At 39.6% G+C, this 24623-nt stretch overlaps 1 protein-coding gene across 6 annotated transcripts in view; it reads right to left on the bottom strand.

Annotated features, from left to right (window-relative positions):
* The window catches only part of EPS8 (EGFR pathway substrate 8, signaling adaptor), a 199289-nt gene that overhangs the window by 124036 nt on the left and 50630 nt on the right, over positions 1 to 24623 (bottom strand). For 4 of the 6 annotated variants that reach the window (XM_074938382.1, XM_074938416.1, XM_074938391.1 and 1 more), the window contains exon 2: positions 4888 to 4948. The exons of the other annotated variants lie outside the window; for them this stretch is intronic. The gene's annotated coding sequence lies outside the window, so the exon portion shown is untranslated. The remainder of the gene's footprint in view (positions 1 to 4887; positions 4949 to 24623) is intronic. 6 annotated transcript variants of the gene reach the window in all.

The following is a 24623-nucleotide window of genomic DNA, read 5'->3' as shown; positions in this document are numbered from 1 at the left end:
TCGAATGTGGTTCCACTTTAGAAAGTAACTGAAAATACAGCCTTTTGGGAGTCCATGTTCTGTATCTCAATGGTTTTCATGACAGATGTGCAAAATTAATAATCAAAAAGATGTTTTTTCCCCACTTAACTGCCAACCCTACATACTCAACATGGTCTCAGATTGAAGCTAGGTTGTAATATTCCACTTTGAGGTGGAAAAGGAGGCAATTCTGGGAAAAAGAAGTGAGGACTTTAGCCATCAAGTGGAGTCCTGATATAGCAAAACTAGTGCTTAATTTGTAATGAAAGAGGTGATGAGGCTCAAGCAATTAGGTGTCGGGGCTATGAACTGCTAATCCTAGAGGTGCAGAGGCTCAGCCATGGTGCAAATTAAGCACTGAGCAAAACTCCACTAACAGTTCATCACACACGTTTCAGAGTAGCAGCCGTGTTAGTCTGTATCCGCAAAAAGAACAGGAGTACTTGTGGGACCTTACAGACTAACAAATTTATTAGAGCATAAGCTTTCGTGGGCTACAGCTCACTTCATCGGATGCATTGAATGGAACATATAGTAAGAAGAGTATATTTTTATATACATACATACATACATACACACACACACACACACACACACAGAGAGAAAGAGAAAGAGAAAGAGAAAAAGAGAAAGAGAGAGAAAGTGGAAGTTGCCATACAAACTGTAAGCAGCTAATTAAGATGAGCTGTTATCAGCAGGAGAAAAAAAAAACTTGTAGAGATTAAATGGGCCGTCTTGATTGACAGTTGACAAGAAGGTCTGAGGATACTTAACATGGGAAAATAGATTCAATATGTGTAATGACCCAGCCACTCCCAGTCTCTATTCAAACCCAAGTTAATGGTATCTAGTTTGCATATTAATTCAAGCTCAGCAGTTTCTCACTGGAGTCTGTTTTTGATGCTTTTCTGTTGCAGAATTACCACCCTTAAGTCTTTTACTGAGTGGCCAGAGGGGTTGAAGTGTTCTCCTACCTGTTTTTGAATGTTATGATTCCTGATGTCAGATTTGTGTCCATTTATTCTTTTGCATAGAGACTGTCCGATTTGGCCAATGTACATGGCAGAGGGCATTGCTGGCACATGATGGCATATATCACATTGGTAGATGTGTGGGTGAACAAGCCCCTGATGGCGTGGTTAGTGTGATTAGGTCCTATGATGGTGTCACTTGAATAAATATGTGGACAGAGTTGGCATCGGGCTTTCTTGCAAGGATAGGTTCTTGGGTTAGTGGTTTTGTTGTGTGGTTGCTGGTGAGTATTTCTTCAGGTTGTGGGGCTGTCTGTAAGTGAGGACTGGTCTGTCTCCCAAGATCTGTGAGAGTGAGGGATCATTTTTCAGGATAGGTCGTAAATCTTTGATGATGCGCTGGAGAGGTTTTAGTTGGGGGCTGAAGGTGACAGCTAGTGGTGTTCTGTTATTTTCTTTGTTGGGCCTGTCCTATAGTAGGAGACTTCTGGGTACTCTTCTGGCTCTGTCAATCTGTTTTTTCACTTCAGCAGGTGGGTATTGTAGTTTTAAGAATGCCTGATAGATATCTTGTAGGCGTTTGTCTCTGTCTGAGGGATAGGAGCAAATGCTGTTGTATCTTCGAGCTTGGCTGTAGACAATGGATCGTGTGGGGTGTCCTGGATGGAAGCTGGAGGCATGTAGGTAAGTTTAGCGGTCAGTAGGTTTCCGGTATAGAATGGTGTTTATGTGACCATCGCTTATTAGCACAGTAATGTCCAGGAAATGGACCACTTGTGTGGATTGGTCTAGGCTGAGGTTGATGGTGGGATGGAAATTGTTGAAATCATGGTGGAATTCCTCAAGGGCTTCTTTTCCATGGGTCCAGATGATGAAGATGTCATCAGTATAGCGCAAGTAGAGTAGGGGCATTAGGGGACGAGAGCTGAGGAAGTGTTGTTCTAAGTCAGCCATAAGAATGTTGGCATACTGTGGGGCCATACGGGTACCCATAGCAGTGCCACTGATTTGAAGGTATACATTGTCCCCAAATGTGAAATAGTTGTGGGTGAGGAAAAAGTCACAAAGATCAGCCACCAGGTTTGCGTTATCATGGATACTGTTCCTGACAGCTTGTAATCCATCTTTGTGTCATCATCACACAGGATTCTCTGCACTGTAATTTGCCTGACTGCTTGCTTTATAAAAATCTATTTAGGACCTTCTGTCTAGAATCATGCCCTTTTTCAGCCACTAACGCAAAGGTTTTGGAGTTTGTCATTTTGTCAAAATGGCAGAGTCGCCAACATATGCACACTCCCTTCATTGTTTCCAACAACTTCATTAGAAAAAGTATTTCTAAGCACAAAATATTCTTCTTCCATTGCACATTTACATAGATCTGTTACTAAAGAAGGATTCTGGTTTTAAAAAAAATATATATAGAAATAAGAGCCTCATTTGTATCCATCTTTATAAACTAAATACCTATTGCCTAAAGCTTTTCAACAGTATTTGCTTAACACAAAGAATGACAAAGGCTTTGAAAATACGTTTAAAAAACAGATGCATCAAATCTGGGGTTTTAACAGCCTTTGACAGTCCAGGTACCAAAATGTTAAATACTACAGTTGCTAAACCAACTCATGGTGTTTGGACAGCTGCCTGAAATAGTAGGTAATAGTAGGCTTGCTCACCTGTGTGTGCTTAAAGTAGTTGAAAATGGTGACTACTTCTTCCTCCCCGTACTTATGTCATCAATTCCCCCCTCCCCCATAGATTTCAGCTAAATAAAAATAATTACCAGTTTTATCTGTGTTGTCGCCTCAATTAATCATGGAAATGAATAGCCAGTCTGATTATTTTTGTAATTATGTCCCACACACAACGCCATTAATATGCAAAACTGGTTGAGAATATAGTGTTCCTTGAAACACAGTAGTAGTAAGTTAACCTTTAAAGAAAATGCTAGAAACTTTGGGAATCTGAAGATTTTTCCTACCTGCAAAGTGTGCGGGGCGGGGGAAGAGTATGGTGCTTTTATATTTGATTCTTTAAATTCTACCAGGGCATTTACACAATTCCCAACACTACTACCTGAGGGCCTCACACTATTAATAAATTTTAAAACAGATCACCACTGTGACAAAGGGAAATAAGTCTGGGGGAAATTTGAGTCTCAGAGGCAAAAGTGACATGCCTAAGGTCAAACAGAAAATCTATAACATAGCTGGGAACTCAACCCAGATCTGACATGCACCTGTCCAGTGCTTTAACCACAGACCATTCTTGAAAACCTAAGATGATTCCTTAGAATAAAAGGTGTGCTGATTCAGGTTTGGCCTACCCTGTTCTTCATGAGAAGACAACTGATGACTGAGTTGCTAACTAGCTTAAAAAGCAAATCAGTTTTTTTTTTTTAAATCTGTTTCCTCAAGCCTTCATTATATAAAAAAGCTTCTGTTACGCCCACTACCACCTTGTTAAAAAGCAGCATACCTACTTTTCCCCATTCTCCTTCAGGTCACATTTAACTCAGCCCTTTTAACTCTGCTCACAAGTCTCTGGCACATTCTCAGTATCTGTACTATGAAACGCATGCGTAATCCAGGGCACTCAGTGCAGTGTCTGGGAATTCTTTGGTATGGAGTTTTTAAATACAAATAAGAAAGACAGTCAGTTGCACAGAACATAGTTTTATTGACCTTGAGGCATTTTAAAAATATCCATATTATCCTCAGAGTGATTTTTTAATATTTTTTAAATCTATCAAAAAATAAATTATTCTGTTTGTGAATTAACAATTTTACTTTCTATTGTAGAATACTGAAAGAATTTGAAACCATTTAGTTCAAATGTTGTAGGGTAAAATCTTAGAGCACAGAAGTGAAACAGAATTTGAGCTGTTGTAATACAGCTGGAGATGCCAAGAACAAAAAGGCTACAGAACAGATTCTTTCAGCATTTTGAAAATCATTAACGCCCACTCGCAGAATTTAATCAGAAAAATATATTCTTTTTGTCCACTCAATTTCAAGCTGAAACCATGGATTTGCTAGATGTTTTGCACATTTTATATTAACATTGTCATTGCTGTTTTCATCGAGAACTCAGATTCATCATAGTGTGTCACTCCATGACATTTTATGCTGGCCCCGAATCCAAATCTGAAAACGTTCTCTAAATGTCACATTAAAAATATATATATATATATATATATATTCCTGAACAAGATGAGTCATTTTACAGTAAAAGGTTCTCCCATGTCCCACGGACTATTAAAACAGGAAGTGCCACATATAGCCGACTACGATACAAACATATACTATTCACTTGCCTCCTGTATCGTTCGAATCAGGCTTTGAATGAACAGCTTAAGCAGAAATGCACTGAAACAGAGCTACAGCATTTATTATTGGAGATGGCTGAATAGTGAAAAAAATCATTTGTAAAATGTTTTGCAAATACTAGGGCTTCAGCATGACTGGCCAGTATTCCACAACATTAGCATTCACAGAACTTTTAAAACAATTTGACCAAATACATATAGTTCTTGCTGAACATGTGGTCAAATCCACTAGTTGCATAACTAATTCTGAAGGTCAAATACCAATTTACAACCTTATGTTGACAGACATTTGTTTGCTTGTGGTATCTGAATATGTTGAATACGAAACAAAGTCATAAGAAGACTAGTTCATAAATGCATTGCAAAGCCACAAAAAGTCAAAATTCACTGACTGGTATTTGGCAAAAAAAGATTTTTTTTTTAAATTAGCATTGTCACTTAAACAAGGCTAATACACTAATTTACCTCAGTAATGCAGACATAGCTTAGACAGCTATTAATGAGTTCTGAAAGACTGACAAAAGACAAATTCTCTCTGAAACCACAACAAGCATTTTTTCTTCAAACCTTATTTTCAGTCCTGATCCAGGTGGCGGTTTTCTTCAGCAGCACACAGTCTTCCTTCAGTCTAATGGCGTAAACAGAAAATGATGGTCGGTAGCTTGATCAAAATAAAAACCCTAACTATAAATTATAAAGGCTTCTTATACGGAATAGTGTTCATCAAAGCTCAGTCCAACAGACAAGCCTAAAGGAATAACTGTTCAACCCTTTTAAAATCTTAGCTACAAATGACTACGGGCAAAAATGCCATGATTATAAATGGGTGGGAACTAGAAGATCAGAGTACAAAGCATTTCGTACATTCCGCAAGGAGTTTCGTTATCTCACTATATGCCAGAAATAGAATCAAAAGGGTGTCATAGTTTACCTTGGACTTTGGTTTGTTACATTGCTGAAGAAGGTGCTTACAAATCTTCTAAGTAATATAATGAACTCAAATGACTAAAAAGTTACAGGAGAATCACTAATGACTACCGAGAATTAAGGCAAATTTTAGTCTTAATTATCTGGATGCACTAAATTGTTGTCCCTACTCCTGGGACAGATACATCCGTTTGGTCCCCATGGGATAGGCAATTGTCTTCCTCCCACTTCCGACTCCATGACAGCCAAGTAGGCAGGCAGCCATCAACCATCAGCTGATCCTTGGGCTGCTGCCCGCTATTCTGACTCATTTTTCTGTTGCATGTGGCCTCTGACAACGGGGCCTGGCTCCTAACAAATAAGTTACCGATGTATTGTTTTGGCAAGGTGGTAACTTTCTGGTACACTGTTTGGATGAGATTAACTAATTCGAAATGTGTACTAAATTATTTGGGGCTCAAATCTATGTTGTTCTTCTGTTTAATTGAGGACACACTAATAAAGTTGTCTCAGCTCAAATTAAGAGAAATTATAATGACTGACAGAGAGAGCATTTCCTGGACACTAATGACTGGCTGGGTTAAGGGCCTCAGGCAAAGTCAACAAGGCTCTTCAATGCAGCAATTAAACACCAGGAAATTCCTGACCTGAAGGTCACTGTTGCCATTGCCATGGACACAGGAGAAGGAAAATACATGCACAACTCCTCAGGAATTTCCCTAGACTGGCCACAACTATTTATCAATACCAGCTTAGAGCAGGAGATGCCCCAGTGGAGGGAGTACTTGCAAGGTGACTCATTTTGGGGATGGAAAGTGTCCTAACACAGTCCTCTCCCCTAGCCACATCTCTGGGACACCTTTATTCCACCCAGACCCAACCACTTAGGCATACCAGTGCACAGGCAGCTTCCTCACTGTTCTTGGACTGAGATTTCAAGACTTCCACTAGAGAGACAAGGTGGGTGAGGTAATAGTTTTTATTGGACCAACTTCTGTTGATGAGAGAGAGAAGCTTTCGAGCCACACGGAGCTCTTCTTGTCTCTCACACCAACAGAAGTTGGTCCAATAAAAGATATTACCTCACCCACCTTGTCTCTAATATCCTGGGATCGACACAGCTACAACAACACTGCCTATAAGACTTCCACTGGCAACTGAACTTATATCAGAGAACAAACCATAGAGTAGCATCTCAGCAGTAGTGTACATGCCTGGCAGGAGCGGCACCTTGCTCTGTGCTCTACGGTTGGGGGTTCCTTTACAAAAGCATACTGACTCCCTGCCATAGCCTCTGGGTCTCATGCTCTTCCACAGCTGCATGCTCCTTCAGACGAGCCATATGCTTCTCCCTGGTCCTAGCTGTTCACTCTCCCCTCTCCTGCTGCAATGGGAAATGCACAGAGCTTGTGCAGCAAACTCACACTTCAAGGTACAGATCTTTATTTGTCATTAGCACTAGTTGTAGCATCTCACTTTGTGATGAAAGGAAAGATGTTCACAGACAGCTGAGAGCAAGAAAAGCCACCCACAGCTGACACAGCTGGAGAGGGGATCTTTCATAGATGCTGGGCGGGGACAAGAGACAGGACCTCTGCTACAAGCCCATTCTGATGGACACTAATGACTCATGGAACAGTCAGAGTGGCCTTCTCACCTGCTTACCATGGTACCTCTCCAACCAGAAGGCTGCATCCAATTATGTCACACTTCTCTTCAATGAATATACCTTCTCTCCGGGTCCCCTTCAATGAGTCCGAACAAACTATGGCTTGCTTAAAAAGCAAGGCAGGATTGTAACTCTAACACTGGTTTCAGAGTAACAGCCATGTTAGTCTGTATTCGCAAAAAGAAAAGGAGTACTTGTGGCACCTTAGAGACTAACCAATTTATTTGAGCATAAGCTTTCGTGAGCTACAGCTCAAATAAATTGGTTAGTCTCTAAGGTGCCACAAGTACTCCTTTTCTTTTTGCAAATCTAACACTGTAGAATATTTTCCCTTTGATTTTTTTTCCTAAGTCAAGTGTGTCCTTTATTGGCTACTGATGAGTTACCTGGTTTCCAATACTGGTCTTTACTGAGCAGTTAATGATAGCTACAGAAATCAGTGGGAAAGCATAACTTCAATATGAATGTTCTGTTAGGCTAGCATAGAAAAGAAGCAAGAAAAATGCTATACATTTCTAGATCAAGTGAGCCATGGATATTTAAATTTGCTTTAGATGACACACAGAAGTCCCCAAATAGATGTGAAAGAACAACACGTGTGGTATTTGGTTCATTATGCGTGACACAGTATAATGGTTCCTATGAAAGCGTAGAGTAGTGTCTTACATATTGAAGGATGAAATATATAGGATATTGGGCAAGATTTTCAAACTTGACAAGTGATTCTGAATGCTTCGGCTTTCGTGTTCCCAACTTGAGACAACTTAATAAAGCCTGATTTTCAGAGGTTGAGTGGCTCAGCACTTTCTGAAAATCAGGCTCCTTTCAGGTATCTCAAGTTGGGCACCCAAAGTCACTACCCATGTTTGAAAATCTTGGTCGCTACGATCCTGCCCCTCAAGCATACAGATATGTAGGTACGCACATAGTGGGAGCCTGTCCAGCAGTTGAACAGGATTAGGACAAAATAAATAAATAAATAAAAATCTAGGTTCTAGTCCAGAGGTGGGCAAACTACAGCCCACGGACCATCCTGCCCGGCCCCTGAGCTCCTGGCCAGGGAGGCTAGCCCCTGGCCCCTCCCCTACTGTCCCCCCCTCCCCTGCAGCTCTGGGTGGCGGGGCTGCGCGCTCATGCAGGGCAGCGCGTCTGGCTCCAGCAAGGCTCTCAGACATGCTGCTCCGAGAGGCATGGTAAGGGGGCTGGATAAAGGGCAGGGGGTTTTGGGGGGACAGTCAGGGAGCAGTTGGATAGGGGGTGGGGTCCCAGGTGGGGCGGTTAGGGGTGGGGGGGTCCCGGGAGGGGGCAGTCAGGGGATGGGGAACAGGGGGCAGTTGGATAGGGCAGAGGTTCGGGGGGGGGCAGTCAGGGGATGGGGAATGGGGGGGGTTAGATAGGAAGTGGAGTCCCGGGGGGTGGTTAGGGGCGGGACCAGGCTGTTTAGGGAGGCACAGCCTTCCCTATCTGGCCCTCCATACAGTTTTGCACCCTGATGTGGCCCTCGGGCCAAAAAGTTTGCCCACCCCTATTCTAGTCTCCTCTGATATATTCTCCATGAGCCTCACCGAAGAACTGACGTCTCAGATTCTTTCCCCAATCTGCAAACTGGGAATATTAACTCATTTTCCTCACACAGATATATGAAGCTTGATTTTAAATGGCTAGAAGATCCCTGAACAGAAGGCACTATAGAAATATTATGTGTACATAGCTCATACCCTCAGAACAAGTATTACAAATTGACCATAAATAAATCTTCTAGAAAGCATGATTTAGGCAAACACCAACTGAAGCTAACACATTTTATCTATGCAAGAGGTTTTTTTTAAAAAAAAAAAAAAAAAAAAAAAACTGCTTCCATTCATGTATATCAGTGTCTCCCTGGAAATCTATGCTTTGCTTCTAATCTTTACTATATGATGACAGATATTAGGGGCTATGTATTCCACTCTTTTGGGGACTAAATCCAAACATTGATACAGGAAATTGGCAGGATGAAGTATGTGAATTCACAGCCAAGTTCAACCTGTATTTGGTCATTAAACAAATATAAATGTATAAGCATGGTAGATTAGATTTTGTTGGGGTTACTTCTCCAGCTTGAAAATTCCTGTGATAATCATGCTTTCATCAGCTCAGAGTAATCAGATTCTGCAGTTTTAAAAGGTATTGGCAGTATTAATGCTTTAAACTCTTACGAAAACAAAATGCTTCTTTTACAACACGAGGGTATTGCTAATAAACTCTACGGTCAATAGGGTACAAAGTCAACATTCTAATGCTAACCAGTACACACAAAAAGAAAAGGAGTACTTGTGGTACCTTAGAGACTAACCAATTTATTTGAGCATGAGCTTTCGTGAGCTACGGCTCACGAAAGCTCATGCTCAAATAAATTGGTTAGTCTCTAAGGTGCCACAAGTACTCCTTTTCTTTTTGCGAATACAGACTAACACGGCTGTTACTCTGAAACCAGTACACACACACACACACTCAGTCTCTCTCTCTCTAATCAAAAAGAAAAATGACAGCTACATACTTTGATCTGCAATTATTTCAATAATTAGTTAAGAAGTCTTAACACAGAAAATAAATTAGTTTGAGCTCAATCTCAGATCTATTAAAAGAAAACAAATTTTTAATATAAAATCTTCTGACTGATGTTCAAAACCCCACTCCTAGTCTAGATGACACAACCTCATGTCAAAAAAATAGGGTGGGAACCCCTGTCTGAGTTTACATATTGCATGAAATTCCTCACTTAGTTTTTCAAGGGCGGTAACCAAGATTTCCTTTACTTGCTTAATAAGTAAACATTTACTTTGCTTCTGAGCAGTCCATATTCAGTTACAGCAGTGTGCAGTGTTTAAAAAAAAAAGTATAATGTATATAACTGAAAAATCGGAAATGAACACAGATAGGCAGATTAGCTGTGCAAGCTTACCTCAGTGAGAATGATTTAGAATTAAGAGAAGTCATTGAATATTTGGAATGCAAAGAATGTTTTTCCCCCATGCCACAGTGCAAATATCCAGACACTGAGTACAGTCTTTTCAAAAGCCATGTGCCCAGCACCAAGTTTACCATTAAACTATACCACGGCAATTGATTACTGTCTAAAGAAACACAAATCAGTTTTCATTCCTCACTCAAAACACTTTACACATTTTATCTGAGTAAAACACTAAAAGATAAAGAGACTAAGATTGAGATTTTCAAAGCTGACAGGAGGATTTAGCCACACAGCTCCTATAGACCTGAATGGGAATTGTATGGGCTAAAGTTCTCACTCAGCTTTGAAAATCTCAACCTATGCTTTTTGGAGGACAGTTGATTTACATTTACACACACACACACACACACACCCCACACACATTGTATGAAAACACAGTAATGCCTCAACCTCTCCCAAGTACCCCTGCCAAAAGAGAGTCATACAGAGTCTCTCTTTCAAGCATCAAGAGATTTACAGAATTGTACACCATTTATAGAGTTACTGTCTATATAGTGCACAGGGTTCATTTTACTTTATCCACCTCTGAATAATACCCACACTTTGTGTGATGCCATTAGCCATTGTAATAGCACCAGCAACATTACACAGCAGCTTAGGGTAAGAAGTGAATGGTACTGTATCCATTTGAGACAATAGGAATTTAGACAGAATGCAATTACCCGAAGTCAGAATTTCACCAGGACACCACAGCTAGCGCTATTAGCCAAAAATGTCCTTTCCAAGTTTTAGGTACCTTATTCGTGAAAATGGTCACTGATCTGTGTCAGAATTACAAGGGAAAAGAGAATCCTAATATACACAGAGTTCATTTTTAAAATTTGTCTTTACATTAGATTGTTCCTGGCCCGAGCTTTCAGACTTTTACTTGTCAAATTCCCAACTAGTACAAGTGCAATATAAAGAGTTCAAGCTAGAGGAATTTAAGGTCTCAAAGGCTGTTTAAATGGATTCAAGAGCTTTTTACTTCTCCTGAAAATTGCTGGGGTAAGCATAGTCCAGGTTATTATCTGTTAAAAATACTCAACTGATTAAAAATTTTTAGATCTCTTCCAGCTAGTTATTCATAATCTGCTATGGCTTAAAAGGACCAAATGTATTGATTTGAAAACTAGTCATTCTTTTGTTTTAAAAGTTAAAAATTAGTTTCAGGCACTGCACTTGCCCCTGAATCTCCCTGCTAGTATAAGCAGTTTAACAACCAAATGTTTTCTTCCCACAAAGAAGGGAAACTGACCAACTAACTACACAGAGGAAAACAGTGAATTTGCTTATACAAACAGAATCGTGAAGTGCACAGAGATGAAAAAATGAAAGGGAGAAAATTTCTCAATAACCACTATCATTTATAGAAATTTTAGGAATTTCCTGCAACAACAATAGGTCAAACATTTTCAGACAGAAAGGTGATTTTTAAGTTGACTGTGCCCTTTGTACCTGACAGTGGTTTTTGGTTTTTTTCCAGCAAACAATATTCAAGCCAGATCAATGTCTGCATTGAGGAATATTTCTTCCCTTTTCAACTAATTTGCTCCATTAAACAAGAGACTAGCATTTAAATGGAGAGATTACTTTAAGTGCTCACATACAAGAAAAATCATAACCTTTTTATACTATAACTAAAATGACAATATTAGCTATAAATATACCTCGGGTTTTTTTCCTTAAAGCAGAAACCAATTAGTATACACTACCTGAAGAAAATGCGGAATACTTTCAAAACATTACACTGAGAATAGAGAACTGAATAGTCCTAGAACAGCATAAACTACAATAATATATATTCTGATAGCAATGTAGGATGTATCAGACTGGAGCAGATCACTGGTCTATTTACTCTTGTATCCTCCTTTTGTCAGTGGCCAATACTTACTGACAGAGAGCCAGAAACGCTCAATCCTCTAACACATTATGTGGCCAACTGAGTTCTAAGATTTTATCATAGGGAGGGGAAAATATGCCTTCCTAACTCCTGCAGGCAATCAGCAGGAACAACTGAAGCATGAGAGTTGATAGACTTCGTATTTTTAAAACAATCTAGCTAGGACACTTGCAAGCATTGTATATCTGGAATCTGTACTTCTTGGTCACATCTATGCCATTACCCTGAACTTCCCCTTCCCTCTGATGCATTAACTCCACATTTCCATATCTGTTAAGAACCTAGTTCACAATTCAAAACAAGTCATTTGCTGGATTTCCCCTTCTTTCATCAATTCCTAGTTTAACTACACAATCCTTAGATGGATCAGATCCAAAATGAATAGAATCCCGCAAAGTACCTTATCACCCCTATAATTGAGTAGCCCTACTCAAGTCAGTGGGACTACTGCACATGTGCACCAAGTTAAGCACATCCTTAAAGGTTTTGCTGGATCAAGGCAATTAAAGTTAAGCACATGCTTAGCTAGACTAGGGCTTTTAAATTACTAGCAATCTTTCTTTCTTTCTTTCTAAGGACAGTTGCACACCATTCCTGATGTACCAGAGTTCCCTTTTCCCTAAAAAAGATTTTGGAACTATCTACCTGGCTAACCATATAAAACAACATACAGAAGTAGCACTGTATTACATGGTATCCATTCTACATGGTTACCATAAGACCCATGCTCTTGTTCAATGTGTTAGCAAGCATTGAAGCAGATGATGGCTGAGAAATGGCTACCATGAACCCAAATGGCCATCAGCTGACTGACAAATCCAGAGTCAGCAAGAGCCAAAATCTCTACATCAAACAGTTCTTCAAAATTATGGACTAGATCCCTGACTCCAGCTGGAGCTACACTTGGCACAGAATTCAGGGTGCAGATTTGGTCTTTGACCTAAACTTACAGCTTCCCTTCAGCTGCTCTAAGTTACATCAGCAGAAATAGTGACCATTCTACTGGCTGGGGGGGTACGGGAGTATGACATGATACGGCCATGACCCATATTGCCCAGCCAGCTATGCTGGCTCTATGCTAACTGAAGAGTCTCTATTTCAAGAGCATCCCTAGGCGCCCTATAAGGCAGCTATCCAGCTACTTTACACTGCCTGGACAGAGCAAGCAGCTGGATAGGGCCAAGGACCTGGGCCTATATTTATTAAATGCACATACTCTGACAACTATGGAAGTGTAACCCCCACACCTTCTCAATGTGGTGTTCTGTCCCATCTAGTGGCACCGAGACCACTTAGAGAGAGTTAAATGAGTCTGCTCTACAGCGTTAGCTAACCAACAGCTGGCTTTTAGCTCATGCGGTAGAGGCTCATGCACTAAGCTCCAGAGGTCCTTGGTTCGATCCTGCCCACCAATGACCGGGGTCTGTTGATGTTACAATAGCACATGGCAAACTCACCGGCTACAACAGTTAATAAAATTTAGCAGACTTGATGATTTCAACAGAGTGACGATCTGTAATGGTCTCTCCTCTCATCCCCACGGCAGTGGGGGTTCACCAACAAGTACCACATGCAAAGACTCCAGTTCCAGTTGCCCACCTTAACCTTTCACATGGTACCACATCAGTTGTTCTCTTTACCTTCAGATATTTGCATGGCCCATCCGTATTCAATTCACTTTTTACAATGAAATAAACAAAATCATTGAAAATACAAAATGTATACATTACCTTTAGCCGGCTGAAATTTAGACATCTGCATTGAACATTACATGGTATGACACTATATCCCAAGGGCCAGTTCTAGGGCAAACGAGCAGGGCAGTCGCTTTGGGTGCCAACTTCAAGGAGGTTACAAGGCACTGTGCCACTCTGCTTCCCCCCCCCATTACTTCCTCGTGTTGGCTGTTGGTTGGGGAGGTTTTCCACCCTGGCCAGCAAAACAGCTAGGGCTGCACCTATACAAGAGTGTTTCCATAGCACTGCACTCAGTGCCTTTTATAAATACAGTATGTGCACAAATATTTAAGAACAGTGACATTTCACCCAGCAAGGTGTCATAGGTTCAGCAGAGAATGTTGCAGGAAATTCCACATCGATTGTCAATCGACCAAACAGACACCCACCAAAGACACAGCAAAACACTTAAGATTCTAGTCAAGAAAAGATGGAAAAAATAAGTAATAAGCACAGCAATCTCATTTCCTGGCTATGGGGGAGGTAGTTTTTTGGAAGATGGGGTTAGCTGATATTTTCCTAAATGTTACACATAAGCAGACTTGTACAGAAACATTATCATAGGGGAAGAGCATAAGGAGTCCATCATTTTATCTTAATTATTTCTGGAAAAATTGTTTGTTTTTTAAATAAGTGGCCGAAGAAGCCCTTTATGACACTGCTTTTAAAAAAATCCTGAAGGTTATGAATACGGACTAAGCATTTATGTATAACAGAGACCAACCTGCTATGCAGGATTTCAAAATAAATACAGCACTGAAAGAATTTTCCTCTCCCAAAATGATGGCAAAAAGTTTCAGATTCTGCTATAAAAGTTATAATACAAACTGAGTTAATATAATACCCTAATGACCCCATCAGAATCTGAACTAAGAAATGGTACTAACTGTTGACAGACTACATCAAAATCATTTGCTGCCTATTACACTTTTATTCAAAAGACCATTACAATTCAGGTTTAAACTCTCCTCCAAGAATTTCTGTGATTAACAGAAATTACACGACTCTTCAATTAAAGCAGACTGCATGTTATTGGTTCACAGTTTTTTGTATCTCCAGGAGCAAGACATCACACTATTCCTCTAAAGCACATTGTATTATGTTGTATTAGAAATGAAATCCATAATTTTAGACTTTCACATATCAAGTATCCAAAGGATCTTTAAAGGAGCAGTTTCTTGAACTTCAGACTGGTTGCAGTTCAACTATCATGTGTCCCTTTTGTAAAACGTCACGATGGGCGTAGGTAATCATTGGAATTTCCCCTCATTTACGTGGATAAGTTAATTTTTCTTTTTAAATCCATTGGAGGAAAAAATTAACCCCGTTCAACCTAAAGGTGAACTTACATCAATGACTTATGAAAATACTGGGAACCAGAAACAGGTCATTTTTAAATTGGTTTAATATATAATTATGATAATTGCTAACACTGTACTGTGTATTGCAAAAGCCAACAATTTATTGTAGGATCAAAGTGAATTTTACAAACCATAATTAATTCCATCTCAACAACCCTCTAAGTTTGGTAAAATGAGAAGTTGTCTCAGAGTGCAGGTGCATGCAACGAATCCGTAGCAGCAGAGATGGACGTAGGCTCCCGGAATCCTGACTCTTTCCCCACCCCCTTCTCCACAAGTTACACAATGCTGCCTAAAGGATGTTTTTTAAAATCCCAGTTTCAAAACCTAAGACAATTCACATTTTAAAATAAACTATATTTAAATATAAAAGTTGCATACAATATTTTTAACCTTAATAATGTTTGTGATGTGTTTTGGGACATTTTAACAGTTTTAGCAATTGCTAATTAGTAAAGCATTTTCTGAGTACACAACATATTACATGAACACATTAATTTAGTCTATAAGGATCTTCCAGACTTTGTAGTCAATGTTATTTCTTAAGTATGACAACGTGCTTGGCACTGTATAAATCCTTGTCCTAAGGAGCATAGAATCTAACCAAGGGAGACAAAGCAGACAGGATGCTCTGGGAAGCTCAAAGGTAGAGCTGGATGAAAATCTCTCAACAGAATAGATTACAAGGGTGCGCACTGGAGCACATGCACATGCTTTATTATTGATTTTGACGACTCCCTTTTTACAGGCATGTTGCTATTTTGATTCAACTGTCCAAAATTAAACCATTTACTCTGCTTAAGAGACAATATTTAAACTGCCCCGGCACACAGCTCTGATGGAGCACTAGTCTTGCTTGATAAGGAAAACAGTTTTTACCACTTTCCTGTCACTCCACACGTGGACTGAGAAAGGACTTCCAAAAGTGACAAATACACGTCATCTCTACACAGCTAAATCAATGAGTGTCCAAAAGGAACATAGATCAGACAAGATGTCCAGTGTTTCATTCATAACCCTGTTTGTTAGAGAGAGAGAGAGACAGACAGACAGACAGAGACAGACTCTCTCTCTTCAAATGGGTGTTTGACAGCACCCCCACTGAGTGACTTTGGCATAGTGTGTGTCTTCATATTGATTTTTCAGAAGCAAAGAACTTCTAACTAGGCCACAGCTGCACATTCTCTCAACCTCCTAATATGGAAATTCTACCATACAATCAACTCCTAACTTGGAGGAGGAAATTTTTGTGCCTTTGATGGTGCCATGAGGATCCTTCCTGCATGCCCCCCTCTCTCCCATGCTAGAAGATCCATGCACATAGTGAAGTGTTGCCTTCTTTCAAACAAGAAGGTTTGGATGTAAAGCTGCTCCTTAAAAATTAGAGAGTTCATTTAGGACCTATTCCTGCAATCCTACCCATTCCTACCCTGCTGGTTAAGGAAGAAGAGTTCAACGCCCATCTGCTAAACCAACACACACTTATTCCTTAATAAATTAGGTTGTGTAGTAGTGAAAAATTACCCTGCATCTGCAACTAATTTACAGATTCGGTATTTATAATCCAGATCTTAAGTGGGCATTAAAATGTATGCCAGATTTTTAACAACTGTATTTTAACCCCATTAAAATATTTTGATTGAAACAGCTTCAAACCAGAGTCAGCTGTGAAACAATACAACCCAACTACAAAAATCTCTTATTAACTACTCGCAAGTAAAATACTATTTTTTAAAAATGTATCAATTTCTCTCTGATGGCCATTAGTTCTGGACACACAAGCCAAATCAATCAATATTGGACACTCAGAGCATGATTTCACCCCTCTAAATGGGAGCATATTAATATGGATCTTATAAAAATTCAGCTGAGTTTTTGCCAGGTACACAGCAAAAATACATGCCAATATATGTAAGCTGAGAGTTGCTGCTCTTTATGTAATTAAAAAAAACCCTCTAAAATGTGCAAATTACAGACACTTCAATTTAAAATACTGATTTGATTGCACTAGTTCACCTGGCATAAAATACAGCAGTGCACAAAGTCAGCTAATTTCTTCCATGCAATGTTTCTTTTTGTCTCCAGTGGATTTAGTGTTCATGAGAGGTGCCAAATTGACAGCCCTGGGATGCAGCTCCACTAGAAAAATTAGTATCCATCTTTCAGCAATGGTGCAGCTGATCCTTAGATTGGAAATGTTAGTGGAGACATGGCTCAGGTGATTTTACTCCCTTGTCTTGGAAACCTGCGCAGGTTTTTATTACAAAACCACCAAATGAAAAAAGCAGCTTGAGAACCCCCCCCCCTTTTTTTCCTTTTTTTTTAAATCATTGCTTAAAAACGAGGTACTGATTTTCCTAGAGTGGACAAGACCATCTAACAGGGTACGCTACGCTCATGTCATGTGATCCCACACAGTCTCGCACACCTTGTTTGCGAATACCTCGACGTGATTTATTAATAGTACCACGACCATCATAATCCATGCAACACCTCTATCTACAACTTTCTTCAGATGTCAGCCTGTTCTCCCAAGAGAGCACTCACCCTCCTAAGACCCCTTTTCCCTCAGTTCTGTTAGTATTTCCCTCTCTGCACTTCCTTCCAGTGCTTTTTAACTACCCCTCTCAGCTGATGGGACAATTAACTCCTTCATGCCCCCACTCCACAGTCAGATTAGGTAATTAAGTACTCTAATTCCTCAGTAAAGTCTTCTCTGGGGGGAAATAATCAGAGCTTAAGTGACCAGAGTGCTGGGACATCAGTTAGCTCTCAGCACTCTGTCACAGGTCATACAGACCAAAGAATATTTTCCTTTCGCTGCTGGGCTGGTCCCCTCAGGGAGATCTGTGCTGGAAGAGGCTTGCACCTGCAGTGCTCTAGATAGGATTGGGCCCCTGGTCAGGAACTGAACTATCAACCAAGAAATAAAAGGGCTTTCTATCTCATTATCAATATGTGAAGAATTTTGTACAGAAGGGAGCATTTAAGGATTGTTTGCATTTTCAAAGCCAGCTATATTTTTTGAAGTGAAATTCTGAAAGTTAATTATTTTTGCTCTCCCTGCCTAAAATTTGACTGTTGTACGAAGCTCTCCTATCAAAAGGATCATATGATTTTTGGCACACATACACCACAGCACATACACAGCCCTCCTACCAAGGCCTTGGGCATAGTATCACTTTGTCAGCTGGACTGACCCACAATTGACTTTCAACAGGCTTGGACACAATTTTCTTTCTAAAATCTATTACACCATCTAACAAAGTTAATTATTGATGATTCTAACCCTTTTACATAAAAGTATTTGTGCAAGGCACTTACTGCGGTCATTGTGGGTTGTGTGCGCGTTTGGCCATTTGTTTTAATCAAAGGTTGCCTCAAATAAAATTGTAAAGTGGCCTCTGCAGAAACATTTAATTCCCCTGACTGTTCTGAAAACAAGAAATGGCTTGTGTGTCTTGGGGCAGAAAAGACGCCACATCTCTTCTAGCATCCTGACTTAAGTAACTCAATTTTACTCCTTTAGCTTAGTCTCTGAAGAATATTAATCTGATTTATGATACCACAGCCACACAAATTTAAAGAGCTGGTAATGTGGGATCACTTAAGGGCCAGGATGAAAGACAAGTAGAAAGCACCTTTGCTTTGTGTCATGAGTTGCTACTACAACCCATGTACCGTAATACGAATACAACCATATTGGGAGAAACTGATTTAGCACAGCTGTCTCCTGACACCATTAAAGCAAAAAATCCATTTAGTACCAAGAATGAGACAGTAAGAGCATCCTTGAGCCATGCTCAAGCACAACTGGGTTTCCTTTGCCCTACAAAAATTGAATCATATTTTAACAGTACCAGAACACACATGCAGTGTAACCAGGGGTCTTGACAGTCAAACCTGTAACGCTAAAGGGCCATTAGCACGTGGGCACAATTTATAACGTGACTGTGAACCGCTATTGCCAATCACAACACACTTTAAAAGTGATCTAGTTCATCGTGAAATATAGTTCAAAGCGATGAACTTCAAATAAACAAATGCATTCAACACTGGTTAAAGTTAACCCTTGAAATAGTTCCAATAAGTAAGGGATCCAAATACCGTAGCAATTTTTTTTTTTAAGTCCCATTCTATACACATACTGCATTGTTTCCTAAAAAACCAGAGGGAGCTGGCACAGGTGTGAGGTGAAGAGCTCTCTGAGATCCTCTCTAGAATGCCTATTTCTTACTTTTCATCAACCCCTCCCTCGAAGGTCCTGTTACTGCAGCAACCTTCTATCTAACTTAGGCAAATGTCTCTCCCTCTCATAAGTATGATATGGTCCCCAGGATCCTAGTATCCGAGTGACTCACAATCTGTAAACTATTTATCCTCCGAATACCCCTGCATGGTAGAGAAGTACTATTAGCCTCAAGTTTCAGAAGGGAGCCCGAGGCACAGAGATGTTAAGTGACTTGCTTAAGATCACACAGAAATTCTGCAGTAGAAAAAGAACTTGAACCTCCCAAGTCTTAGAGTAATACCCTAATCACTCAACCATCATTCCTTGCAGCATAGGCACTGTCTTTTTCCTGAAATACCTCCTACTGGTATCACTGGTGCAACTCTACTGATGGTAGGAACAGTGGGAGCTCTCATGAAGAAAAGTTCCAGGTGGCTGCCACTATGGACTATCTAATGCCTTTTAATATTTGACCTTTGCTATTGGGGTACAGTCTCTTTAGATATGATGGTTTAATTTTATTGGGTTTTCTTGTGGGAAAGGTCTAGGATTTTGAAGCGGTGTCTGCATTTTGCTCCAGAGGTATGGAGATTCATGGTCATGTTGTTTATACAGCAAAAGTACTATTTATCTTTTCTTGCCCTATGAAAAAAATATATTTAAAAAAAAAACAAAAACCTAAGCATCACATCTGAAAAGATCTTACCCAGGAGCAATGCTCAAACATTTAAAAACAGCACAAGCAATTTTTTAAGAGGAGAGTAACTATTCAGAATTTATATTTTTACTTGGACTTCAAACAATTGTACCTTGGAACTATATTTGTATCAGCAAAAAACCTGCACAGTTAACATAACTCTCTAGCATTCTGAAAATACTTTGAAATGTGTAAGATCCATGCAATATACATTTCTGTCTCTGGTTTATCTGCATTGATAATGCAACTTCTACAGCAGATTTCCATATTTTAAGTTTAGAATATACTTGTGTGTTTGTGTATTGCATAAACACTGATTTGTAATATTTGTTGGCATGTGGAATTTAAAAGTAAACAGATCCATTTCCTGAATTTAACTCCCAATATAACAAATTTATACTTTGAAATGTTAAGCAAGCTTCATTTAAAAAAAAAAAAAAAAAAAAGATGATGTTTGCCTTTCCCTTTAAAGACACCTTTATCAGTTCCTTTCACTATCCATTTTCCTTCCCAAAGTTCAAGTAATGATGGAAAATTAGTGTCTATGGTACAAACAAGCTATAAAGAATACAATCTGCTATTCTGTAACTCATGTTCTATGCAATGGAAAAAATCTAAAGCTTTGTGAGTGCCCAGTTCCCTGCTAGCTGGTGTCAAAAGCAAATAAACAGCAGATTAAGATCATGTCAATAACTAATTCCACTAAATCACTAATTCTGTTTTCTAAGTGCTTTATCGACAGACTTAACCATTGCTAGAGTGCGAACTGCCATTCAGATTAAAAGCTATGTGATCAGAACTACCGTTTTATATAGGAGAAACAGGACAGACACACACACACACACTCTCTCGCTCGCTCGCTCTCTCAGAAGCCTATTCATCACCACAGCAACGTCTAAAACAAAGGTGGAAGCCAATTCATGGAGTCATATTCTTCAAAGGAAAGAGCATGAAGGGTGCTTTCTGCCTGTATCTGTGGGGGGGGGAGGGGGGAGAGGTTGTGTATTTGTTTTTGTTATTAAGTAATGTTATTCCATTCACTGATTGTATTTTGATCAACACTGTGCATGAGCCCAGAGCAGCGGATAGACACAATGTTATGAATTAAAAATATAAAAAAAAAAAATACTGTGTGTGAATTCGATTATAAAACGCTGGCGTTGCCCTGAACTGGCTAATTTATTTCTATATCAGAGTAGGGTAACACCATATCTATGTTGACACTATCTTTTTTAAAAAAAGAGATTTACTCCACACACACACACACACACAGAAGCACTAGCAAACAAAATCAAACCTACACACAGTTACCCTGTGCAGCAGGACACAGACTAGGAAAGAATCTGTCCCAACAGTGAACATTTTAATGGTGGAAATTTAGATAGAAAATTTTCTTTTGGATGGGGAAAGGACACCCTTATATAGCACTTGCCCACTTTCCCCTTCTCCATTCACTTCACTCCATATGAGCGTCATGATTTTTCATATGTTAAGAAAACCTGCCTGAGACAGTAAAATAATTCTGAATTGTGTACCAATCAAAGGACAGTCTCAGATTCCTCTCCGCTCCCCATCATAAGAAAAAGTTACTTGAGTCACATGAGGGAAGAGACTGATTTCTGATGCATGATACCTTCCCTTTAATCTCCAAACTACAGAAGAAAAACACAAAAACAAAACCCCCACAATCAAACTGTCAAAACTCTACTAAAAGAATAGCTCTCACTCATGACTTCAGTCCTGAGCATACAGAGTGGGGCACACACATACAAGCAGCCACTCTGCATGCACTGTGTCTGTACAGCACCAATCCCAGAATCTACATTCTGAACTCAAACACTGCAAGCTGCTATTTCAGTGTGAAAACACCATCCTTCCCTTCTAGGTTTCAAGTTGGGGTGGAGGGACTTGAGTATTTTGAAACCCAACACACAGCTTCAAAAATGAAGAGAAATGGCTCATGGGACTTTTATTTTGAGGGAAGATTAGGCTGACAAGGTCCCTTTAATAATGGTGGGCAAAGTCAAGGATATAAGTATGAATTAAAATGATTAATGCAAGGTATCTACTCCTATAACAGAAAAAAAAATGGATCAATCCTGCCATGAGGAGACCTGCTAGAGATTCCCTTGCACTGCCAATGATTCTACAGTTCTAGACAAAACTTACGGCAACAGAGAAATCTTTGTTCAATTCACTGCTAAGCCAATGTTTTCTTTGGTTTGAAATTATTCAGCCATCACTGACCATTAACCGCTAGCAGATTTTTAAACAGCTTGTGATTTCTATAACCTTTTTTCTCCCAAGTCGAAGGGCATCTACCATATAATCCCGCAGCATTTCGAGTGAAGTGGAGAGGGCTGAAGAAGACCTTGTAAGGAGGGTAGCCTACGAATATTCTTACCCTGTGCCAATTTTTGGAAAATACATGCCATTCAGAGCAGTTTGGTTTGTAAACTCAAATGCTCACATGGAATGATCCAAAATCTGATCCCAGCTATACCACTGTAAATCTAAAGTAGTTCTATTTACTTTGATTCGCCTTGGATTTACACCTACCTAATAGAGAGTAATTTGACCAAAGGGATCTACTGATTAGGGCAAGGAACTTGGAATTCAAGAGTGCTGATTCTATTTCTACCTGTACCATTGATTCACCACATAGGTTAACTGACTTGATTAAGGCTGTTTGTACCTCTCATTACTTGGCTCTATAATAGGTGTAAAACCAGCCTTCCCCACGAGGTGTGTTGATGCTCAGTTAATACTTACCTCCTTTGTAAAGCACTTTGAGATCTACTGATGAAAAACATTATGTAAGAAGTAGGTATTAATACTTTTAAAGTGTTTTGGATGACAGGTGCAATACAAGTGCAAAGTGTTAAGCAACTGATTGAGGTGGATTTTGCCTCTGAAAACAGTGGAAGATGAAACTTGGAATCCAATAGGTACCTAAGAAAATTGAGTGAGTGAAGAAAAGAATCAGAGTAGGATATGAGGCAAAAATAGTACACAAGTAAGTCTTCAGCTGCATGTCATCCTCAATGTACTGTACACTAAACAAAACGATTTTCCTGGTTAAATCAGTATTCTTGTAATAATATAATTTGTGTGTTAATTAGGTGCAGTGATATTAATGATTCATGAGCAGTGAGTTTATTGCATGTAAGTAGAGGCATTCATAATCAAGGTGATTTGCAATACATCAATATTTCACATGATAAAGTTAAAAGTTATTATTGTACATCCAAACAAAGTTACCTGGTCCCTACTGTATTTTGTTTTCAAAGGTTTATAGCCATTATGTAAACAAAGAGGCTTTCTGATTTCTTAACAACAATCAGCATTTCATATTACCACTACTTCTTTGCATTCGCTAGTTAAGGCTCTCAACTTGTGTAACAAATAGTGGATGCAGATATCAAGGACATCAGTGGGTCCTGAATTTGTGATCTTCAAAACCAAGGCACAACTGTCTTCCCACTTGAACTACAGAAGACCTACTTTACTTGTAAATAAGCAGTAGGCTTTCAAAACCTCTGTGACAAGCCAGTAAAGGAAAACATGCTCAATGCACAAAGCCAGCACATACTATCTGGAAGAGTAGTTATCAATGGTTCACTCTCAAACTGTATCTAGTGTGGTCCCGCAGGGGTTCATCTTGAACAATGGAATGGAGAGTATGCTTATAACATTTGCAGAGAACATCAATCTGGGAGCAGTTACATGGACAGGATTAGCATTCAAGATGTCCTTGATAAGCTGGACAATTGCTCTGAAATGAACATGATGAAATTCAATAAAAAGACAAGTGCAAAGTACTCTGTTTAGGGAAGCTAAATTGAACATACATCTACAAAATGGGGAATAACTGGCTAGGTGGTAGCATTGCAGAAAAAGATCTGTGAGTTACAATGGATCACAAATTGAATAGGAGCCAACAGTGTGATCCAGTTATGAAAAAACCTAACATACTTGGGTGTTTTAAAAGGGGTGACCTATGTAAGACATGGGAGGTAACTGTACTGCTCTACGCAGCGCTGGTGAAGCCCCAGCTGGAGTACTGTGTCAAAATCTGGGTGCCACACTTCCATTTGTCCATATCCTTATTAAAGAGTCAAGAGGAGAGCAACAAAAAGGATAAAAGATTTTGAAAACCTGACCTATAAGAAAAGGTTAAAAACTAGGTATGTTTAGTTTTGAGACTGATATGGGGAGTGGTCGGACCTGATAGCCTTCAAATATGTTAAGGGCTGTTAAAAGAGGACATTGATCAATTGTTCTCCATGTCCACTTATGATAGGACAAGAAGTAATTGGCTTAATCCGCAGCAAGGAAGATTTAGATTAGATATTAGGAGGGAAATTTCTAACTATAAAGATAGTTGAGACTGGAACAGGCTTGCAAGGGAGGTGGCGGAATTCCTGTCATTGGAGGTTTTTAAGAACAGGTTGAACACACACCTGTAACGGATGGTCTAGTTATACTAGGTCCTGCCTCAGCAAAGGGAGCTGAACTAGACGACCTCTCGAGGTCCCTTCCACACCTCCATTCCTGGGATTTACTCATCCTAAAAGCATTTGTACTGGTCTATTAAAAAAGCATAATCAGCCCTGAGATCACAAGATATCAGCCCTTAAAAACACACCACATTGCGCTGATTACTATCTTGTTCCTCCCCCACCATCCACCCAACTGTGACAACTGTACCAACTTTTTTTCCTATTAGTTCTTAGATTGAACGTAAGCATATTGCATCATTTGACCATTGGAGTTCATAGCTCTCA

This window comes from Natator depressus, chromosome 1, assembly GCF_965152275.1.
Source record: "Natator depressus isolate rNatDep1 chromosome 1, rNatDep2.hap1, whole genome shotgun sequence".
NCBI lineage: Eukaryota > Metazoa > Chordata > Testudines > Cheloniidae > Natator > Natator depressus.
This window is presented reverse-complemented; position numbering and strand designations above follow the sequence as displayed.